Source organism: Festucalex cinctus, chromosome 11 (assembly GCF_051991245.1).
Source record: "Festucalex cinctus isolate MCC-2025b chromosome 11, RoL_Fcin_1.0, whole genome shotgun sequence".
Taxonomy (NCBI): domain Eukaryota; kingdom Metazoa; phylum Chordata; class Actinopteri; order Syngnathiformes; family Syngnathidae; genus Festucalex; species Festucalex cinctus.
The window spans coordinates 8,757,136-8,764,495 of NC_135421.1; positions in this window are offsets into that span (position 1 = coordinate 8,757,136).

A 7,360-nucleotide genomic window follows, 5' to 3' on the forward strand; every position below is an offset into this window, starting at 1 on the left:
TTATGATGGTAACCCAACAGCAAACCAAACTTGCAGATACCACTGTAAGTTCGTACCCAAAATGTAGTCAGCTTTGGACTTCAGCCTGCATTTTATGAAAAATGTATTTCCATGCATTGTGTGTCTGGGACCCAGGGCGTTTGCTTTTTTCCCCCCACATTGTAGGCTTTGCTGCAAGTAGAAGCACGCTGGCAGTCAAGCACATTGTTTTAGTGCGAATTTCGGCAAGTTGTACCTTGCTATTGCAGAATGACTTTTTATCGATTTTCTTGTTTTTATTTTTCAGATTTTCTGAGTTTCAAACAATGAGGAACATGAGATGACTGAGAAGTGTGGTTCTGAACAAGCGGGACCAACCAAACCAAATTAAAATTCACCAGGGGGAAAAAATGAGAATCAATGTGAAAAAACAAGAGTGGGTCTTCAATCAACTCTTCTTTTTTGAGACATTTTATTTGATTAAAAGTGGACTTTGGAGGAAACTGATCATAAGTCTGGAAATGTTCATGCAATGTTTGTGTTTTGTACTTTTTGCCTGTAGATTGTTCATATTTTAAGTCGTTTTTTTTTTTTTCTTTTCAATTTTATTTAGAGCCACCAACACTGTGCAGCAAAAAAAAGAAAAAGAAAATATCTTAAATGCTAGTAATACCTTTTTCCGTAGTTCATAGCCATAACACAATACTGTATATAATTTAGCATTTCCTGCAGTATTAAGAATGATCTTAAGAAATATTGGAAGTCTTATGTCAAATATCCATTTGATTTTTATTTAAATTCTTGTACGGATGCCTCAAACCTTACAAGTGAATGTTTTTTTCATTGTTGTGAAATTAGCCTGAGCAAATGCCACATCTGTGTTGCTGTTCTCCACCTGCAATGTCTTGAATTATTATTTTTTGTATATATTAATTAGTAAGATGTACCAACTTTGTTCTTATAATTAGCTGGTGCTCTTTATACTATGTACAAAAACAAAATGTCTGCATATTTCAAGCCCCCTTGTGGACTCACGGGAGCCTTCAACTCGTCCGCCACTAATGTTCAATTCATATAACAATAAAGAAAAGGTCTAATCTTATATTTGCCTTATTATGGCAGATGGTCTATATGCGCGTGAGCTGGGCTGACTGTGTTGTTTACAAGAGGAGGGTTTGTTAACTCTAACAGTTTCTTACATCCTGGTCGCATGGTTACACCCACTCGTCATTCCCTGCATTGGTATTCAAGATGAATATTTTTTTAAGACCTCAAAAGGATAACACAGTTTTATTTAGTGTCACATAATCGCAAATACTGGTACTATTCTTGCCTTGTGATACTTTTCCATTTATTTTGCTGTTGTCGTTATTAGCAGTCATACATAAAATAATGATCCAGACTGAGCAAACCAAACAGAGAATAGACATTGTCACTCTTAATGAGTTCTGGGAATGCGTTGGTTCCTTCCTTTGGACAAACATGAGAGCCAATCAGTCATTCAGCCAGACTTTTGTTTGTTGGTAAATGTCTCGTTGTGATGTAACTTTTGACATGAAGTCAGCCACATGATCAAGATGCCATCCAGCTGCTGATGCTGACTGCAGACACCAACCAGATGCCCCCTCCACCATGGATCCTGCGTTCAGGTAAGAGTCTGGCTCATTCCTATACAAAGTGTTCATTTTAATGTGTTGTATTGTACATTCGAATGGCTATGTGTACGTCAATACACACACAAATATACAGTACAGTTATAAAGCTATTTATTGTCTGTGATGCATGGGAGTCATTTGAGAATGTGGGCAGGTCCATGAGTTAAAATCACAATTTAACAACACTAAATGTTTTGTTTAGCATGAGGAGGAGGTTTGACCAACACACTTCATGTAAATATAAAAGAGCATTGTGACAGTCATTGATTTGAAGAAGGATCTCTGTAATTGTTTGCGTTGAGAGGAGCTGTCTGAATCAATTTGCACTAGAATAAGTTTCGTTGTATTTTCGTATTCAGTCAGTGGTGCGCCTAAAAGAAATGAATTACGTAAACATTATTTAGCTTGATGTACAACACGATGGACACTACAGAGAGTCCTGCAACACAACAACGGTGAGCATTTCTTTTGTTTTTTTGGGGGGGTTTTGCGCATATTTGTTCTTAAAGTTTGTATCAATAGAACTGGAATGAAACTTCGAAAAGCTCAGATATCCACAGAAGCCTATTTGGATTTTTAACCTCGTATTAAAAAAAATAATAATTTGAATTTTGCCAATGAATGCCTGTATTTTTCAATGAAAGGGTATGGGGAAAACATGTTTTCATTGTTGTTTTTTTTCCCTCCCCTGAGCCAATGAAAGGGCCTATGTTAAATTGCCTGATTTTTTTGTGTGTACCATAATCCTTTGGAAAAAAAGGAACAAAACCTATTTGGTAGATGTGCATACATTTGTGCAATTTTAATATCTTTTTTTTAATTTATTTATTTTCTTTGAAGAGAAGATTTTTTTTATTTGTTCGTTTGTATTACGTGCCAGTCCTTTATTGACAAGTTGACACTCTTAGAGGCGGGAAAAAGTTATGCAATTTAATGCAAACATCATACTTTTTCCTTCCTTCAAATAGGAAATGAATATTCAATAATCCATGGTAAGTCTATTTTTCAAAACTTGCTTGTGGAGGTGGAAATTGAACAGTGAGTGCCCAAGCAAGCTGTCAGAATCAAATTTATTGGCCAGGTATGTAAAAACACACACACACAAAGAATTCATCTTCACAGTCACGAGTCACGACCCGTCCGAGAAACATGAAATGACACAAGCTTGGCACTTTAATAACAATTGCCAACATAAGGAGAAAGAACAGGAAGCCTGGCAGTCCACTAAGTAGCACCCCAAGTTTCTTAGATAGGGGGGGAAGACCTGGGGGTGGGAGGGTGCTTGGTGTACTTCGACTATCCATTTATCTGCTATTAATGAAATCTAAAGCGCTAGATCCAATCTAAGAATGTTGTGTAAAAATGTCTTTACACTTAAGACCTCTCTATTAATTGACATGCACAGATGTTAATTTAATGGTATTTCTTAAGATGGTATGATTGTCTTTATAAAGTAACATTTCTAATACCACGTTTGTATTAGATTGTGCATGTGTACATACATGTTTATAAGAAGCGTTTGTTGTCTTCGGCTGTGAGAAGAAAGGCGAAGCTGATGTTCGGCCTGAAAGGGAAGAAGAAGAAAAAGGCCCACTCAGACTTGGTCCTGGCAAACAAGGCGGCTCTGGGTAAGTCCTCGCACACACGCACTTAAATGCAAATAAAACTGTGCTGACATTAATCACTTTGTGTGTAAGAGAGAGAAGACTAACCTTTGTCAAACAGTCACATGATCACGATCATGACAGATCACTTTTGTTTATTTCAAGTGACACGTGAACGTCCAAGTTCCAACACTCAATTATCTTTGGTTAGAATAGCAGGATCTGAGAAGCATATTCTTCACATGCACTAAGACAAACCTGAATAACTATATCGAGTAGCAATTGCTAAAAAATTTCTGACCAGAAATGATAAACAAATAGCCATACATTATTTGGGAAAATGTAAATGATTTATAGTACAGAACATTAACAGAAAATCCAGGTAATGAAAATCTCATAAGCAAAAAATAATAATAATAATAATAAAAAAAAATACAGGACAGCAAAAGAAAAGAACTGTCATGATTGGGTCATGCCAGGGTTAAGTTTGGGTGATGCAAGGGTTATGTTTGTGTCATGACCGTGAGATCAAGTGTCTGTTTTGAACTGATGTAACCGGCATCTAGTTTCAACTTGTAATACGCAAATGTGATGTCAAGAGGTATGTGATGTCAGGAATCTTTAATCTCGTTATCTAGTCAACAGCCAATCAGATAATTCCATGTCAGTCCTGTTACCCACATGTCTAGCCACACCAATAAGATCGATTCACTGGCTATATAAGCTGGCTATAAATGTGTGTTTTTGTCGGATTATTACCTCTGTTCATTTGTCCAGCAAGCCACCTGCTTCTCTCTTCCTCGAGACTTTCTCGTTGTTTCTGGTCAAGTCAAGTTAGTTCCACGTCTTTTGATGCTATGCGAATAAAGTGTTGAAACTCTTATATGTGTCTGCGCATTTGGGACAGAAAACAATACACATGGGTTAAGTTCTGTAATAAAACTATGTAAATTTCCCCAAATAATGCATTTGTTTATGATTTCAAATGCAAGAGAAGAACTTGACAAAATAATTACCACAGTGGCAGTTTACAAAACTCCACTGTTGCACAAACTGTTCCAGCATAAAAAAGGGATACCCTCCATTCTGCATTACTTACAAAAAGAAAATTCATATATTGAATTCATTTTTCTATATAATGTTGTACATACGTTTGTTTGTTTGTTTGTTTGTTTGTTTGTTTGTTTGTTGAACTAGACAGTGAAGGAGAGGTCATTTCCAAAGCATCTCAGTTGCTGGAGGAAAAAAACGATGAGGATGAACATGGATTCTCAGCCATCAGAACCAGAATCGCACCCAACACCAAACGGTACTTTTTTGCATGTTTTGATAATGGCACACTCAAAGTTTAGGAGTCTACATCATGATCGCTTACGTTGTCTTTCTTCTTTTATTTATTGTTGTTTGTTTTATTTTTGATCAATGATTTACGGCAACAATGATAATTTAAATGTACATGCTGAAAATTTATTAAAAACAAATGCTTTGAGAGAAGGAAAAACCACCTTGCTTGAAACATGGGTAAATGAACTAGACTTTAGTGCAATTTCTGGAGAAATTGCGTGGGAATGCTGAAAGCTGAATGCCAATAGCTGAATGTTAAGCTGAATACTTGTGAAGTAAATTGAAAGACAAATTATGTGAAAATTACAAAGTTTTAATTGAAGATGAAAGATAAATGAATACAAAGAACTGAGCAGTATCACAGAGTTGGTAATGATGATCAGTTGTATGCATGGAAGTGGGCGTGGAAAATGGGACTTAGAAAAAGTTCAATGTCAGTCCTATTGAAAATGAATGGGAAAAAGTTTATATTTAATGTCAAATTGTGCGAGTACTGTAATTAACGTGGAATCAGTCGATATATATACCCCGGAATGCGTGGATTTTTGAAGCAAGTTGAAATTTGAACGGTGTAAATCGCAAGTATTATGTGGGAGTTGTTTTTCGGCAAAAAAAAGTGAGGAGAATAAAAATCTGAATAACATATGTATATGTATAAACAGCAAGTATGATGTCATCATATGACTCAACAGTTTTATTGTATAACCAACCAATAATTTTACTGAACATTTTTTTTCTCCAAAAAATATTATGAAAAGCTTTTTTTGGACCAATAATCAAATATGTGCAAAAAAAAAAAATGCAGAAAAGGGGTTTTCTATCTAATCTTTCCATCTTTCTATCTATCTTCTAATATCTAAATTTCATTTTAGATATTTGGAAAAATAATTGCTTATTATGAATAAAAAATGTTCATTATTTACTATTTTACTATATTACTATAGATTTAGAATAATAGAATCTTGTGCAATGTTCTTAATCCTGTCCATTGTGCATCTAATGCACTGACTTTGTTCAGGTCCAAACTCAACACGCGCATTCAGGACAGTGAAGAGAAACCACAGAGCTTCCAGGTAAACACACCACACACAGTTGTGTGTACATGAATGTATTGTGTGTGTGTCTTTCATTTGTTAATGTAGACATTTATGATGTGCATGTTTTTTTGTGTGTGCAGATTGCTATTAACATCACGGAGGCCAAACAGCTGGTGGGTGAGAACATTGACCCCAGTGTAGTGATTGAGATTGGCGATGAGAAAAAACAGACAACAGTCAAAGAAGGAACCAACGCACCCTTTTACAATGAGGTAAGAGGACAAACAAAGTTCAATGCCAAAATAACACTGTCTATTAATAGCAAATAGAGAACACAGTTTCTGGAGAATTGCATGTGAAGACTGAAAGGCGAAATGAAAAGATGTGGAATTATTTGGAATGATATTGAAGAATGTGGAAGGACATTCAATGAGCGGGAATGAGCTGAACATGTTGAAGATCGACTGGTTTAATTCCATTAGAATAGGTGGAAACTGTAGATGAATGTGTGGGTTTTGAATTAGGGTTAAGTTGGAATTGTCATGTTTTGGTTCTGTGGGAGCGGGATTTTGTTTTCTTTCGGCGTGTTTGGGTGTGTTGTCATGTATTCCTTGTTTCTTCCTTGTCTCGTTATGTCTAACCATGTCCACCTGAGTGTGTCTTTCCTTCCCAGTGTGTTGAGCAATCAGCTCCCCAATCCTCTTGTATCTTGCCCAGGTGTCTCTTGTTGTCGCATTACCATGTGTATTTATTTCTCTGCTTTCATTCAGTTCGGGTTGAGTCTTTGTCTTTGTTTCCCCCTGGCAGGCCATGTCTTGTTGCCCTTGTCGCTTTAGTTTGTTTTTGACCTTGTTAATTTTTATTTTGCCAAAGTACCTTGTTTGCCTTTGTTTGTTAATTAAACCTTTTTTTTTTTTCTTTTTTTTTTAAACTTGCATCCCTGTCTTGCCTTGATTTTGTTGCCCCCTGCATTTGGGTCCTGCATCCTGCATCCCCCCAAACCTGACAGGAATAGTTTGAATCAATCAATAAAAAATAAAAAAAAACATGTAGAAATTAAAAGGAAAACATAAAAATGTCTTAATTTTGGCCTTTTATTTTTGAAATTTTGAACAAAAGAGCGGTAGCCATAAATTGAATAGTTTTAAATTGGAATGGTTTGAATAAGTTAAAAAACAATAGAAAAAACCCCCAAAATAAAACAAAAAAAACCCCTCAAATTTTAGCTTTTAAATTTTGTTTGTAGCAATAAGTTGAGCAGTATAAAGTTTGAATTGGTCAAAAAATGTAGAAATACAAAATTCTTAAAAAAAATTTTGGATTGATTAGTTTGAATCAATCAATCAATCAATCAATCAATCAATCCAAAAAAATTTAGAAATTAAAAGAAAAACATAAAAATGTCTTAATTTTGGGCTTTTATTTTAAAATTTTGAACAAAAGAGCGGTAGCCATAAATTGAATAGTTTTAAGTTGGAATGGCTTGAATAAGTAAAAAAAAAAAAAAAATAGAAACAAAACAAAACAAAAAAAACTCAAATTTTAGCTTTTAAATTTTGTTTGTAGCAATAAGTTGCGCAGTATAAAGTTTGAATTAGTCAAAAAATGTAGAAAGACAAAATATTTATTTATTTATTTATTTTGGATTGTGAATGGATAGGGATTTTTTGTGGGAATTTATGTGGTAAATATTTCGTAAATTGGAATTTTTGGCAGGTTAATATATTGTTTCCAAGGTGAA